The 16,135-nt window shown below is 43.6% G+C and overlaps 1 protein-coding gene across 2 annotated transcripts in view; it reads left to right on the top strand.

The window, feature by feature from the left end:
• opcml (opioid binding protein/cell adhesion molecule-like) overlaps window positions 1-16,135 on the top strand; it is a 136,409-nt gene that overhangs the window by 10,695 nt on the left and 109,579 nt on the right. The window lies entirely within an intron of this gene.

The raw sequence follows: 16,135 nt of genomic DNA, 5'->3' as shown, positions 1-16,135 counted from the left end.
GCATAGGAAGGATTCTGTGTTTCATAATTGATGTTGCCAGGAGACGTGTGCTCAGGGTTCCAATTTAAACAGCACAGCTCCATCACCAGTCTAATCGAGCTCCCAGTTTTGCCTTAAGGTACATGAGGGAAAAATGTATGATCTTGAAACAGAATCAGGTGAATTTCCACCAAAAGCCTCAATCCTGTAGATGGATGATTGGAGTTAATTTCCTCTTGTCCATACCTGCTACTTTGCAAGGGTAATAAATTGTGCCAGCTCTTTTTCAGGATATTCACATTGGTTTAACGTTGAATGCATTAAACTACAAGTAGTTACACTTTTTACCACACTTTCACTCACTCACTAAATGCAAATCAACCATTTTCCTTTATTCATGGAGAAACCATGTAATATTCAGACCTCCCTACAGTGCATCCACAGTATTTAGCAACGACAGTCAATCAGCGCTAGCAATCCCAGTAACTACTAGGGGGCAGTCGCAAGACCTTTATTAGCAACGATAACACAAGGTCAGGCTTCTGGTGGAACTGAAGTTGTTCGCCATGCAGGTGGTGTGCGATGGGCACCACTTTAGACAGCGTTGCTGTGAGGTCACTCTCAGTCCAGCTTTAGCAAGCGTGCCCATCTGGTCACCGATGACATCACAGGGGCCTGGAGGGAATTGCACCCACAGTCCGAGTTTCTGCCCGTTCAGCCTAGCCATGCTTTTCTTTTGCTAGCGAGGAGTCTCGGTAGGATGTCTCTCTCTCTCTTTTGCTAGCGAGGAGTCTCGGTAGGATGTTGTTGAATCAAAATGCGCAATTTGTCATGCATGAAACCAAGTCAAATATTGTTTGAGTAACATTTCAGCCTAGTACGACACACAAACAGCACACCTACTTTTTCTATGCAGCAGCCATTGAACAATTAGAAAACAATCTCAATTCAATCCACTTACGTGAGTTGTTCATTAGCCCAGCGACTGAGGTTGCGTTCAGTGGCCGTTGTGTTGCCGTGTTCACGGTCACTCTGTGAAAGCAACCAAAGACTGTGAGCTGCTCTGTTGGCCTTTCTGTGGGTTTTGTGTCACAGCCTACAGCAGGTCGAGTCCTTGTCCAAATTCATCAAATCATCCTCTCCATAAATAATATCAACACAGCAGTCATGATGAGCTGCTACTTGTGAAGTCTCTCCCCTCTCTCTCTCTCTCTCCTCCCTCTCTCTCTCTCTCTCCCCTCTCTCTCTCTCTCTCTCTCTCTCTCTCTCTCTCTCTCTCTCCCTCCCTCTCCCCCCTCTCTCTCTCTCTCTCTCTCTCTCCCTCTCTTTCTCCCCTCCCTCTCTTTCTCTATCTCTCTCTCTCTCCTCTCTCTCTGACTCTCTCTTGACGCAATTTTCATGTGTTGTTTTGTGCCCTTTGATGTGTGACACATCTCTTCAGATTTTATTTTTAGCATTATACAGAATGTTAACATTTCACACTATCCCATCCAGGCTTTATAATTCTATCAAGCTTTCGCCCACATATTTAATATGTTCTAATCATTTGTATTCAACCCACATTGAGAATGAAGAAGTGACCAAATACTGACCATACTCACACCCAACTGTGTAGTCACGTCATAAGACTCCTTAGTGACAGATAAAGCCTTCAGATCAGCTGATCTTCACACACACACACTAACACACACACACACACCTCAGGGTGACCCTGAGGTTAAAACTACTGGTGGTCCTTGTTGTCGTTGCTAATGACAACGCTGAAGCACTGTGATCAAGTCCCTCACTGGCTGTCATGAACTGTCCACACAAGGTCAAAGGTCAAAACCCTGAGTCTTGAACTGTATGCTACATCCATACAAGGTCAAAACACTGCAGTACAGCCATGTCAGCTGTGTTGTGTCGGCATGCTGGTTAGCTGTAGCATTGGTCTGGAAGACCTTGGGATTAGAACAGAGATAACGATCGTTTTTGATGCAGTTAGTTACATGAACAGCCGGACTGGTGGAGGGATGACTGAGTTGGTTACATGAACAGCCGGAATGGTGGAGGGATGACTGAGTTAGTTACATGAACAGCCGGACTGGTGGAGGGATGACTGAGTTAGTTAGATGACCAGCCGGACTGGTGGAGGGATGACTGAGTTAGTTACATGAACAGCCGGACTGGTGGAGGGATGACTGAGTTGGTTACATTGACAGCAGACTTGTGGAGGGATGACTGAGTTAGTTACATGAACAGCCGGACTGGTGGAGGGATGACTGAGTTGGTTACATTGACAGCAGACTTGTGGGAGACTTGAGACATCTGGTCAGATGAGGGAAGATGCATTTTTATGAGCCAGACTTGGTTCCCCCTAAGTCACGAAGGGATTCTGCCTCCATAACGGTCTCTCCATGCTAACCCAAATAAAGGATCTTGTCATTGCACCTTGATATACAGCTGTATAAGTCATGAAATAGCGTGTTGTGGCTACGTTGCTACAGCAATCTGCATTCTGCTTTAGTAGGTGTTCCCTGGAGAAGCCTGTGTTGGCTGGAAAGGCTGCAGTTTGACAGCCCTCAGGCGGGACACTTAGTTCACCTCTGTCAAGATCAGACGGAATATTGAGTTCCAGCAGAATCCACATTTGTCAGTTCTAGAATCCATAATTTAACACGAGAGGGCAAATTAAGTAAAATCATTAACCTGGCTTCACCATTTGTTATTTTTAATGCATTCTTAGAGTCTGACGCTTACTGTCGAAGCAAACGTATGGATGGGCAATTTACCACTAATTTTCTATGACAAAAAGTACTGAGGGCATTAGTGCCAGAGAGTCCTGGTACTCCCAAAGCCTTTTGCATCAGTTGAGTAGTCTCCACATAATTCATTATGTTTGACAGCTCTGTGCAACTGCAGAACAATGTTTTGCTCTCTCAGCTATTTGTAACATAATGAGCCTTGAAATAACTGCATCTCAAATACACCAACAACTAAAAAAAAGATCTAATGAAGTCTTTGAGGAGCCCACAGTAAAGATCTCCCCTGTGCATGTTTGTTCATCAGCGGTTCAGACAGATTCATTTAGCTGAAATAAGCACCTGTTTCCATCTTCATTGTATTAAGCACTGATGGGTTGTCCATTAAAAAGTACCACGTGGAATTGGACAGAATTGAGTAGCCTAACATTTCAAGCTGCTATTGAGTAGTGGTTTTGAAAGCTAGCCATCTCCATATTTGTATGGTACATTACATTTTTTGCCAATAGGGCTTACCGGTTAGTCACGTAACCAAAATGTTTAGACAGTAGCCCATAGCCTGTGTCTCTACGATATAGCCCTTTCTGTAAACTTGGCAACTTCCTGAAGAGTGCAACTTTTCCCACAAATTAACTTTATAACTTCTCCTTCCTAAGTCCTTGATCCACTATACGTTTCAATAGGCTATGAATGTCCAAATCTGATTATCACAAGTGAATTACAGTAGTTGTCAAACTTACCCCAAAGATAATTTTACCTAGTCTTCTCACTGGAGAATATGCTCATTGATCCAAAAGACTTGCTGTGATGGATTAGGATGATCAGCAAATCCAATCTGTTTTGACAACAAGGCTTTGGCTTATTAGCTGTTGATTACAAGCATGCTTCCTTTTATTAATTTTTTGTTATTATTGATACGATCTGTCTAACGCCTTCTCCCAATTCAAGTAAATAATGATTTAGCGTTTATGCGGTCTCATTATTCCAAATGAAATTCCTTTGAAACATAAAATGTCACTTGTACGCCGTTACAGGAAATAGCTGGGATTGTACACGATCGCTAACATGAACATAACACATCATAATATACATCCCAATGTGCTATTTTGGAATTGAATTGTTGTATGAGTGGCCTGTCCTCAAATATAGTATAAATCCTACAGTATTTGCTTAGTTCCACTCCCCTGTATTTCATGCTTATAGAATCATCTCTGACATCTAACACTTTTCTCTTGACTATAGGATGCTTTCTAGCTGGTAGGAGGTTGAATATTTAGAATTTTACACAATGGACGAAGAATTAGCTCCAGACTGAGAGGATCTGCTTTGGCTGCCTAACTGATAAAGACGACTGGCTTGTGTGATTGGTCATCCCCATAGGATTACATGTCGTCTTATTGGCCGCTAACGGCAAGAGCCGACTCTCTCTTGCCTCGAAGACGGGGTCTTGCGAACGTCCGGATGATGCTGTTATTAACCATTAATTATACAATGCATAAATGTAACCAGCAGAAGAAGTTCTTCTTGTTCAAGATGTTCACATCTTGACAAGATGTGAACATTTGCGGAACAAAGCTTTTTATTTTCTGGATTTCTTTATTGAGGATGATTCAATTGTGTGGAATCAACCGCCCGACGTCCCAGCAGTGACTTCCACATAGTCTGACAGGACAGAAGCCCATCTCAGCAGGTCACTGTGAGCTGCAGCCTTCACTGGCTCCTTAATGAATTAGATGTTCAAGGTGCTGTGAAGCGTTTACTCTGTGCTCTAGAGGATTGCAGCCTCTTCCTTGTGATTTGTCTTTCTTGACTCACACTTCAAACTCCTGTCTACAAAAACTCTCTCAAGCACTCTCTGACACACACACCCAGCAGAGAGATGGTTAATGTTGATGATATGGTAATGTCATCAGCTCGTCAGGAAATACAAAAAGGGAATGTATAAGTAGCTTGGGCCAACAACACCAAGTTTTCATGAATATTTTTGTGGCAGTAAGTTAGGATTTTTCAACTCTGCGTTTTCAAAGATACACCATCCGTGGGCCACTGCCCCAACTGGGAAGTTTTATAATCAGCTGGCAGAGAACATAAACTGAGTTTGGTACAAACTGGAGTCCGAGCCAAAAACCTACAGGGCTTTTGCATTAACGGGATTAGTGAACACTGCTCTAATTATCAAGGGACCAGTAGAATAAGATATGGATTTCATAATGCATTTTTTGCTTATTCTATATAGCAACTCTGTTTCAAATCAATTTGAACTTTCTCTTGTGTACCAGCTTTTTTTAGCTGGAGACTTTTGACTGGAAATGTTTTGCTATCTACAAAGACAGCCAGTATATTAAATGCACCAAACAACAAGACATTTTCACGTTGAGATTTCTAACAAAAATTTGATATTTTTCCGTACGTATTTTGTCCGACTTAAGGACACTGTTAATTTTAAGCTCAGTGTTTTTTTTCTCCCTTATTTTCTCCCTGCTACATCCTTGCTTATCTTATTAGTAGCTGGCAAAGCCTCCCTCGTCTCAGAATAATATTGCTAGAGCAATCCCAAAGTACTTTAGTAGGAAGTGGGGTAATTACATGACAACACGGGGTTATTCGCACTGATCTGACGTTGCATAAAGGAGGGCTATGATGAGAGTAAACAGATTGTTTGAATCCCTTCAGAGTAACGGCTCGGTTTGACTTGAAGCAAAGCTGATGTTTGTTTGACCTAGCCCCGAGGGCGTGTACGGGGCGTGTCCTCAACAAATTGTTTGCTAACGCTACTTACCGAGTCAACTCTCTCACAGATTTACTGTTTTTGCCTGCAGATGTGTTCTATTAGAACATGTGGGTGTGTGTGTGGGGAAGTGTGTGTGTGTGTGGGGGGGGGGGGTGTGTGTGTAAGTGTGTGTGTTTGTGCATGTGTGTGGGGGGGTGTGTGTAAGTGTGTGTGTTTGTGCATGTGTGCACGGTTGAGGACTCTCATCCTGCCTGGAAGCATGCAGCCCTCGTGTGTATAGCGCTTATCGAATCGAAGCTGTGAGACACAAACGTGAGTGTCTGCACACTGTGTTTCCAGCGTCCCACAGTTACAGCACCTTCCAGTCGCAGCATCTGCATCACGGCTGTCCACCCAGCCTCGAGAGGTCCTGAGGCTGGGTAACTGAGGGGGGAGGGAGACCCCTGCTGCCAGACACACTAGCCCAGTGCCAGCCCCATCTGCCTGCCTGCATGACGCTCATCACACCATGCTCCCTTCCAGATGACCTCTCTGAACCAGAGGACACCAGGAAGTGGATGTGGACAAGGAGAAGCCGCAGAGTGTTCCGAGGTGGAGGTTAGGAAGCCAGGAGAAGCTACGATGCTTTTTCAAAGGACTTTAAGAAGTTGTTGTTAGCCGTACAAAAGCTACAAGGATTTTTGAGAGGCCACTGGGAGGTTGAAGTGGTCTTGGAGGAGCTACAAAGCTTTCTCCAGACCACAGAACGTCTGGGATTATGTGTTTTACCTCCGTAGAAGGTAAAAGGGGGATTGGCTGTGTAGTGGGTTTGTTTAGTCATATTTCAGAGATTATTTCCCTTCTGCTTTGTCAGGTTCAGAATTATGTTTTTCCGACAACCCAGAATGTTGTTACTGGGCAAGTATGAAGTATATTTAACAGGTACCAGAATCATATTTTATAGAAGTCTACTATGTGACACCTTAAATGATTTATTACATTTCCCTTTCCTCTATTCTATCCAACTTGCAAGCTTAATCATGTAGCTTTATATTTATAGCAAGCGGGCTATGTGTGGAAGCAATGGCAGGGGCATACAAGGTTGGCACCCTGCCCGAAGGATTAAAGGCCTCAAGCACTCCTCCAAGACTAACTACACACACACACACACACACACACACACAGAAATCATCATCATCAATTCATCTCACAAACAGACAGACAGGCACATTGAAATGAATTAAGTATGTATTCGCTGTTCTTTGACAAGTAGTCTATTTACAGTGAAGACATTATTTTCAAAATATTTTACATTAGTTTTCACAGTAAGATGGTGTTTGGTCATCATAATGTTCTTGAATCTTTTACAGTTAAAGTTGTCAAGGCAACACTGTGTAGAACATAACCTGCTGTGTATTGTACAAAATGTAATCTATACACAGAGATTGTAATCTATATGCAGAGTAATTTAACATAAAACATCTGAGGACAGTAATCATGAACTAGTTACTCAGATAAAGATACGAAAAAAAAAACATACATACATTAGGAAGAGCAGAGTTTAAAAAACGGAATCATTCATTTGACGTTTTTAGTTTGTGTACATAACCGGGTCAGATGTGGTTGTACCACAAGCAGCCTTTCAGCTCCTTTTGGGCTGTTCAGTTTGTAACATTGTGATGTCCTCCAGGTGTCGTCAGCCCTCGGGTCACGTGCAGCCAGGCTCAGAAGAAAAGACTTCCTGCTAAAATAACTGTCGTTATGCCAGGAATAGGCTATTTGTTCAAAATCCAATCTTGACATCTGCTGCCTTAAAGCAGCCTTCAAGGACAGCGGGAACGAGGCCAACTTCAGAAGTGAGCGTTTGCCGTTGGAACTGAACTTGTTTGCAGGTTTTTCGAGCGACGTTAATCATAGAGGAAGAAATGGTCAAGCTTGCCTGGCAATCATTCGGAGAGGGGAGAGAGGGGAGAGAGGGGGGGAGAGGGGTTAACAGTCGACTAACACTATGAAGTGTAGTCCACCTTTGTTGCGTTTTTCAAAGACAACTGTAGTCCTTGTTGTCATTGGTGTTAATAACAGTCTGCTCAGACAGCAAGGTGAGTGTTGCTAATGCAGGCAGGGTGTGATACCTGCACCAGGAGATGAAAAGGAAGTTCATGTGACATCACCTTCATCAAGTTTGAGGGAAATTCAAAGGATAATTATTTTTCCTCACAAGGTGTAAATTGTGAAACGGGGTGAGAGAATAGGTGAGCATTCTTGGGTGGAAACGAAAGTGACGAAGGTGGATCTTTAAAAAGCCCCTTGTGGAAGGTTAAGTTATCAGCCACCTTGAGAAACAGCATCAAAGGAAAGACGCTCTGGTGAATGGTAATACTGAAGCATCGACATGCTTTCAACTTACTATGTTCGTGGCCCCCCAACAACACGTACTAAACCATCTGTCAAGAACCCATGTGTTGAACTATTTAACATCTATGCTTCCAGTAGAAATGATGCGTGTGCTTGTCTACAGAAAGGATTCCTCATTATGCTTACTGTACATGTTTCTACCACATGGCTCTTTATCATACTCCCCTGGGGGTTCAGAGAGGCACTTCAGAGGCTAGCACTGGCCATTAATGCTCTCTCTCTTTCTCTCTGTCTCTCTGTCTATCTCTCTCTCTGTCTCTCTGTCTCTCTGTCTATCTCTCTCTCTGTCTCTCTGTCTCTCTGTCTCCCTGTCTCTCTCTCTCTCTCTCTCTGTCTCTCTCACTCTCTCTCTCTCTCTCTCTTTCTCTCTCTCTCTGTCTCTCTGTCTCTCTGTCTCTCTCTCTGTCTCTCTGTCTCTCTGTCTCTTTCTTACTATTTATTGATGAAACAACAACCTCTTGGTCTGCTACAACGAGACGGCTCTCCTATTTGCTGACACACGATCCTTTATGTTACACATGGGTGTCATTCAGCCATCCCACAGTGCAAGGTCATTCATGGAAGCCATAAAAGAACACAACATCTACTCTACATATTGCTGCAACTGCACTTTATAGATAGACTTCTGGCTAGTGCACCGATCCTCTCAGATATCTAAAAGCATGTAAAAACACAACCTTAATTTGAATCAAGACTTAAAAAAATTGATAAACCTGCCTCATCGACAAAACCCAAGTACATTTTTGGACCTATAATCAACGTGCTGCAAAGAAAGTTGTCAGTTTGCTCCTTAACGACGAGAAAAACGAGCGAATCCCATTTTAGCCCATTCAGCCGGTCTTTTATTTTCAGCTGTCAGGATGCATTTGTTTCCGTGTGACCACTGGCTATGCTGTGACAGGGCTCTACGCAGCGAGGCTCTCTGATTGGTGGAGCTTGCACTCCTTCAGGGTGGTGATGTCATCGGCGCCTAAAAAAAGGAACATGGACTCTTGGGCAAAGTCGAGCAGGGTTAGGGCTCGGGTGAGCTGATGTTGTGTGGTTGTGTTTGGGCCTGAATTTACAGTGTGTTGGAGTTTTTAGTGATCCTTGATTTAGTGTATCAAGGAGCGACCTGACTCAGAAAGGTCCAAACTGAACACTCCTGGTGAAGTTTTGCAAATCAATAAGGTTTCATGCTCATTAGAATGTGCATATATAGAATGTGCATATATTGTATGGCGGAATGCAATCTGAGCTGTTTTTACACTGAGGCAATTGGTATGCAGAGTTCACAAATCTCTCACTTCAGAAATTGCACTTCCAAATTGGAGTACGTGGATTTTAATTTTTCTCCCACCCCCCCACCCCCCATTTCCAGCAATCATATTCTTGGGGAAACTAGCCCTGTCCATTAACGGTCCTCTTCCAAGGGAAAATACAGTATCTTATTCAATTTGGATGAAGATCTGTTAAATCATATCAACTATTCATATAAAAAATGACAATGTAAATATTCACAACCCTGCTATGGCATTTTGGCATACTGCAGATGATATATTTGGAAATCATGCATCGCTTCTAGAACAATTAAACGACTATCTTTCCTTCTACTTTCATGGTCTCCAAGAGCATTAAGTGTAGATTACCGTAGAGTTACTGGTTCTGTACTGGTGTGTATTATAAATTGCACAAAATATTCTAGCTTTTCTGATGGGTCTTTACATTGTACTACAGTGATACATAAATATGAAGTGGTATAGTGAGTCATTTCACGCCAAGAACATAGCACTAATAAGTAACAGACCATGTTGTCGTAACTGTGGCTGGCCGAGCAATATTTCCTGATGTTAGGCATTCCTTTTTCAACATCTGTCGACATCTATGTTCTAAGTAGATTGAAATGTCAGCTATAATGAAAATACCTCGATTTAATGGTTCCATGGTTATCCCTAGCCCTCAATAAGAATGCCACATTCCAAACACGCATGATATATTTGTTTTAAATCTCACCTGTGAATATTTGGACTGCACTTGTGAACAGCTTTGTGTGTGTGTGTGTTTGAATCTACTCCTTAAGTCACCAGGGGCTTTCCTGAATTAAGTAAACCTGTTAACCTCAGGAACACTGCTTGGTAATACGTCCAGCTGTTCACAAGTGCTGACTTGTCATTCACAGGTGATATTTAAAGTCACATGTTCCAGCGTGATACTTGTACGTGAGATGGGATGATGTTTGTATCGAGGGTCCCTCCGCTCTTACAGAGAGGATGGGCAGGGTGGGACAGGTACTGCAGAATGGCTTCTTTCCGTTGTCGTTGTCATTGTCAAGCACTGCAACAGTGACATGCAAGGCCGTGAAATTCCTTGGGGCATGTGCGTATAATGATGTGTTGATATATTTATTAATGTTGTCTTCCTTTTGGGGTAAAACATGTTTTTCCCAGAGTATGAAAGGTTTCTGGAACAAGCCAAATGACTTTGCAACTAGATTACATTCAGATGAATTCTATAATGAGTGCAATCCTTGAACCAGGGATTATTCTAGATGCAGTCAGATGCTCATTTCCTAGCTCATTTCCTAGCCGAGTCTCTGGTGTCTCTTCAGATGACACAGTCCACTGCTCTGTGCTGAAGCTGTGTTGTGACTTGGTCGTGGCAAAGGGAAGCAAAGCAGTTAGCGACGGTTAATCCTGTAACCGTGAATCATCAAAACGACCGTGGTATGCACTGCAAACATGCCCTATCAAATCTAAGTGAATAAATATGAATTATGAGTTTGATTATGCTTCAAAAAAAAGACATTTGGCTACCAGTGCAGGACAGTAGTAGCATTTCTTAAAACAATGTGTTGTCAACATAAACTAGATTTAAAATCTAAAAACAAGATTACATTTTGTTAGACGTAGAGTTTTTTCAGCGTGGCTTCAGCTCAGTTTGTTTGTGTTGTCGAGGGCGACGACAAAGATCTGCGACAGATCTCCATGTGAGCTTAGCTGCAAGGTTTGCAGTCATAAAAGGGGATTAATCTAGGATTAATCTAATCCTAATCTCCTATACTTCTAGATAACTTTGTGGAATATTTCCTTGTGTTGTCAAGGGAGCGCTGCTACTAAAAAATGAAGAACAGATCACCAGCGAACTGAGGATGTATCTGATATTTCGATTTATATATGCAAGGACGCAATGAAAGCACATCAGTAATATCCTACATTTTCATCAGACTTCTACTCCCTTTCCAACAAGCCTCATAAGCTAGACCCCCCCTATTCATCGCAACATCAAGACTTTCATTGCACGCTATTCAATGAATTATCGTGGGTTCTATACCTCAGTTTGAAACTATTTTGTGCTTGAATGCCCTACACACTTTCATTATGAAACTCTAAAACGAGTTAGTGGCTGAGAAACTGTAAAAGCTTAAAATGTTAAGAGTTTCACAACGGGGGGGGAAGGTGCATGGACTGAGTCAGGTGCAGAAGAATGAAGAAGGTTTATCAGGGGCATGCAGCAACCTGTCTGTCAGCAGCTGTGCTCCAACATGACCTGTCTGTCAGCAGCTGTGCTCCAACACAGTCTGTCTGTCAAGAGCTGTGCTCCAACACAGTCTGTCAAGAGCTGTGCTCCAACACAGTCTGTCAGGAGCTGTGCTCCAACACAGTCTGTCAGGAGCTGTGCTCCAACACAGTCTGTCTGTCAGGAGCTGTGCTCCAACACAGTCTGTCAGGAGCTGTGCTCCAACACAGTCTGTCTGTCAGGAGCTGTGCTCCAACACAGTCTGTCAGGAGCTGTGCTCCAACACAGTCTGTCAGGAGCTGTGCTCCAACACAGTCTGTCTGTCAGGAGCTGTGCTCCAACACAGTCTGTCAGGAGCTGTGCTCCAACACAGTCTGTCTGTCAGGAGCTGTGCTCCAACACAGTCTGTCTGTCAGCAGCTGTGCTCCAACACAGTCTGTCTGTCAGGAGTCAATTCTGTGGATTTGTGTCAAAACACTCCAGCATGTCTGATCCCATAATGACATACCTTTTCCCCCTGGCTCTGTCGAATGATACCGCATTATCCAGCAGGGATAACAACCTCAGCATGGGTGAACTTGGATGACCTTGTCAAGGGGCCCTGCCTACATACGAACCCAAAGTCACCTCTGAACCAGGCCTGTAGACGGTGTCAGGGGTACAGATCGATTCATCATGTTTGTGAGAGTCCGATGGCTGAGCGGTGAGGGAGTCGGGCTGGTGATTCCCCGCCGTCGTTGGGCAAGGCACTTCACCCTACTTGCCTCGGGGGGAATGTCCCTGTACTTACTGCAAGTTGCTCTGGATAAGAGCAGTCTGCTAAATGACTAAATGTAAATGTTTAACTTCAGCATAGCAGAGCATCGTTTGTAGCTAAGGTGCTCAGCACCAGTGGTGCACGGCCAAATGCTCGAACTGGAGTCGGAGAAGCATCTGGAAGCTTTTTATGTCAAGCGTATTTTGACACATAACGGCCAGAGCTGACTGTAACCTTGTCAGTAAAAGCTGCTTTTTCCACTAGCATAAAAGTATATTACAATCACAGCCATCAAAATAACATTCTCTTCAGTAACCTCCCTACGGAGCTCTACTAAAAACTATGACAACTCATAATTTTTAGGACCCAGTATAATGTAACTATTCAAGACGGCTACAACCTCAATATGCTTTGTCAAGGAGATCTCGGTTCACGTGCATACAAAGTCCCTGGGAATGGCTGTCATGCGAAACCCGACTGACCTTGTCACAAACCGCTGCAGTTTCTGACACCCCATCAGTGTCTCAAGAGAGACCACAGCCCTTGGTGTGCGAGGGTGTGAATAGTCCTGACTTTCAGTGTCAAGTGTGAGAGCACTTGGGCTGAAGGAAGTCAATAGCGAAGCGACACAGAAGTGGAGATGGAGGCAGGGTGGCGGAAGCCAGGTCAGGAAAACGAATGCATCAAGAGAACGGCTTGGTTAATATTCACGACCTTGTTTCGTCCACAGAACTATCGGGCTGTTCCTGACTCAGATTCGTTATGATTTAAAAAAAAAATTGTTATACCCTGTATGCTATTAGAATCGACTGCACCTGTTGCACTAATAGTAACTCGTGTTGTTTCATGGCTTGTTTATTATAGGTTTAGATAGTTTTCTAGCAAGAGAAGCAGGACCAACCATTTAAGATACCCTTACTTGGTACAACCGTCAAATAAACTTGGAACTTGAAACGAGGCATGCGTAGCATATCTCCCTCTCATCTTGATAAAGATCGAGATGCTTCAGAAATGCAGTGTCCTTCAGCAGAGCAGGGTAGCAGTGTGCAAAAGCTTGAAAGATTTTGATGTGGTTTACAGAACAGACTGTTTTGTGGATGTACCGCCACACTGGTCCAATTCTCCAGAGACCCTCAACGTGTTGTAGTTGCGTAAGTGTGTATTTGTATGGTCTTTGGATGAGGACAAGCCTCAGTAGAAATGGTTTTCAAATGTGAACCGTGTCTGCGACTGCAAGGCATAGAGCCCTACACAGGGAGTGTGAATAGGAGAAAGGCAGGGTCTAGATCCTCTGTGCACCATCTGCACACTGGGAGTCTGATGCTGCAGTCGTAGCCGATCTCAAGATGATTTATGCTGAGGGAGTCACAGGAAGGGGTGCATATGTCCTGTGTGTGTGTGTGTGTGTGTGTGTCGTGAGCATGCGTTTGTGTGTGTGTGAGGTTTTACTCGAGGTACCAGTGGGAGATGTAGTGTATTACTCAAGGGGCTGTGAACCAATTTAACAGGTTACATAATATGACTCCTGGGAAATCAGCACTGTCAGACACTATGTAAAAGATATCAGACAGGATACTTTTGCAAGTGGAAGAAATACAGCTAAAACTGACTTTATGGAAATGAATGGCCAGTTGGAAATGTATATCTGGGCACATTCTTGTTAAAATAAAAGAAGACATTCCTGAAGTGGGAGCAGTAAATAGGATCTGTTTTCCCAATCCAATGAATATTTATATCATATTTTCCCCAAGACAACCTAAAGAATTAGGACACTCAATTGTGAACTTTACCCGAAAATGAAAGTTTCAATTGTTCTACTTGGCCATCCATACCTAGTCACTTTACAGCGTAAACTAGAAATGCTAAACATTGCTGTGGTAAATAAGTTCATGAGTAACACGACATACACAGCCAGACAAACAGAACAGTTCAGTCTCTGAACATTACTGGAAGTTTTTGCTTTCTTTGAGAAACAGCAGTGATTCATCCACCCTCTTTGCTCTCAACTAAAAAAAAAGATGTCAGACTTTTCTTTCTTCTGACAATCCCATTTCTTCAGCTTCCTCCTTTCCCCCAGAAAAGTCTTCCCAAAAACAAGATGTTTTACATTCTCAAATACCTCTCACTAAGCACTTACCTCACACCCTGGTTAATTCAAGTTCCATTTACAGCTAATATCAAGATGTGCCTTTTCGTCATTGACACAATTGACCGTAATCCGGTAATCAGATTAGTTTGACCCCCTTCTGGGCCCTCTGTAGACAGGCATTGTCCAGCTGCAGATGCTGCAGTCTCTTGACGTAATGAAAAACCTTTGTGAACAGAAAGTAATACGATTGTCAATACTTTTTGGATAAAGTAAGTGGAATTACATGTATTAGCTCCTTGCATTGGATGTAGCAAACCACTGTGGCCTGGCAGGTTTTGGTCTGGCCCCGTGTCCGTGTCAGCTGGGCTGGGGGAGGCTGGGCTGGGGGCCGGCTGGGCTGGGGGTAGCTGGGCTTGGGGCAGCCAGTGGGGGGGTCTTTATGTCCCCTGAGAGGCGCCCAGCATGAACCCAGATTACAGCCACTAATTAGACAGCAGGCCAGCGCGCTGGGTGTAGCAGACCTGTGTTTCCAGAGCCTCAGCCAGGTCCTCCACGCAGGTGAAGGCAGCACAACCTGCTGTGCAGAGGAGGCACATGAACACACTGTGACTATAAGAGGCGTGGGTGTGGATGGAGGTGGGTTCAACCAGCAATCTCTCCAGCAAACCCGAATATCTACCATTACTGAGGACTCGGAAGGGATGTTTAGACAGGTTAAACTGTTGATTCAGATCTGTTGCAGTGTCTTGGTTAGACTACTAGGTTTCTGACAGGAGAGATTAAAGGGATGTTCCGTAACCTCATATCTTGGTTGTCACATCTACTGTATACATTTGACATAAACCTGAAGAGACATATGCAGGCGGTAAGTTCCTTGGTGATGTCAGAACGTCACCATTTCAAGATGAACCACAACAGAAGTGGGCATTGTGTTAGAGATGTCCCTTACATCGCTAGCCTTAAGTTTTCAGGGGAAAATGTCCCAATATTACACATTACTGCAGCTGTCACATACAGTAAATATAATGGGAGGTAGCCTAATACAAGCTTGTGTCTGCAGTGTGTTTTCAACGCTCTGCAACCGCGTAGCTATGGAAATAAACAAGGCACATTGTGGACACATTACCTGAAAATGTAACGGTGTGTGTGTGTGGGGGAGCATGCCAACACTATCTTTCCCCAATTTGTCAGAATAAACTACTGTAGCTTTCCACCTACACAGGAAGGATAACTTGAGTTACTTTAATACTGCATGGATTACAGTCCTCTCCATAATGTTGGATAAAGACAACCCTTTGACTGTACAGTTGGTAAATTTCACATTCACAGGTTTTGCTTCTGGTGATGTTTCTGATTAAGTTGGTGACATTTAACTCTGTATAATTCAAGACAAATATCAACTGGGCTCCCAATCAACTTCCCTCCGTATTCCTTTCACCCCGTTCATTAATGTACAGGCCGAGTTATCCCGGCTTAGCCTACTTCTCAGTGTGAGAAATACAAGGTGTTGCGTGAGAAATGAGTGAATCTCACGGCGAATGCATGACACTTGAGAGCCTCGTAGCATCATGTCTCACCTGAGTCAGACGCCATGACTCAAATCCACGAGCCCTTGAGAAGAAAGAACACTGCGATCCACAATTACATATTGCGTCAGCGAAGTCACGGAACCGCAGAGTCAATCTTTTATTGGTGGAAATCTCATAAGGCATCACAGATGGTCGTGCTGTGCCGCCGCTAAATCAGGGGAGCAGGTATTATTTACTGAACAGTCTGGTGACAGCTGGGCTGCACGTGTTTAGGCTGGCGAGACGACTCTCTTGCTTCTTACCTGACTTGAAGCACTCATCCTGGCTGGGGAAAATAGGCGATGTGTTGTAGAGGGAAATGGAAGCGCCCATCCTTAATGCCAAGCTTTCGTTTTTAGTAGTTTGTCATAATATTGACGT

Source organism: Hypomesus transpacificus, chromosome 20, assembly GCF_021917145.1.
Source record: "Hypomesus transpacificus isolate Combined female chromosome 20, fHypTra1, whole genome shotgun sequence".
Lineage (NCBI taxonomy): Eukaryota > Metazoa > Chordata > Actinopteri > Osmeriformes > Osmeridae > Hypomesus > Hypomesus transpacificus.
Note: the sequence above shows the minus strand (reverse complement) of the source record. Positions and strands in the feature narration are given on the sequence as shown.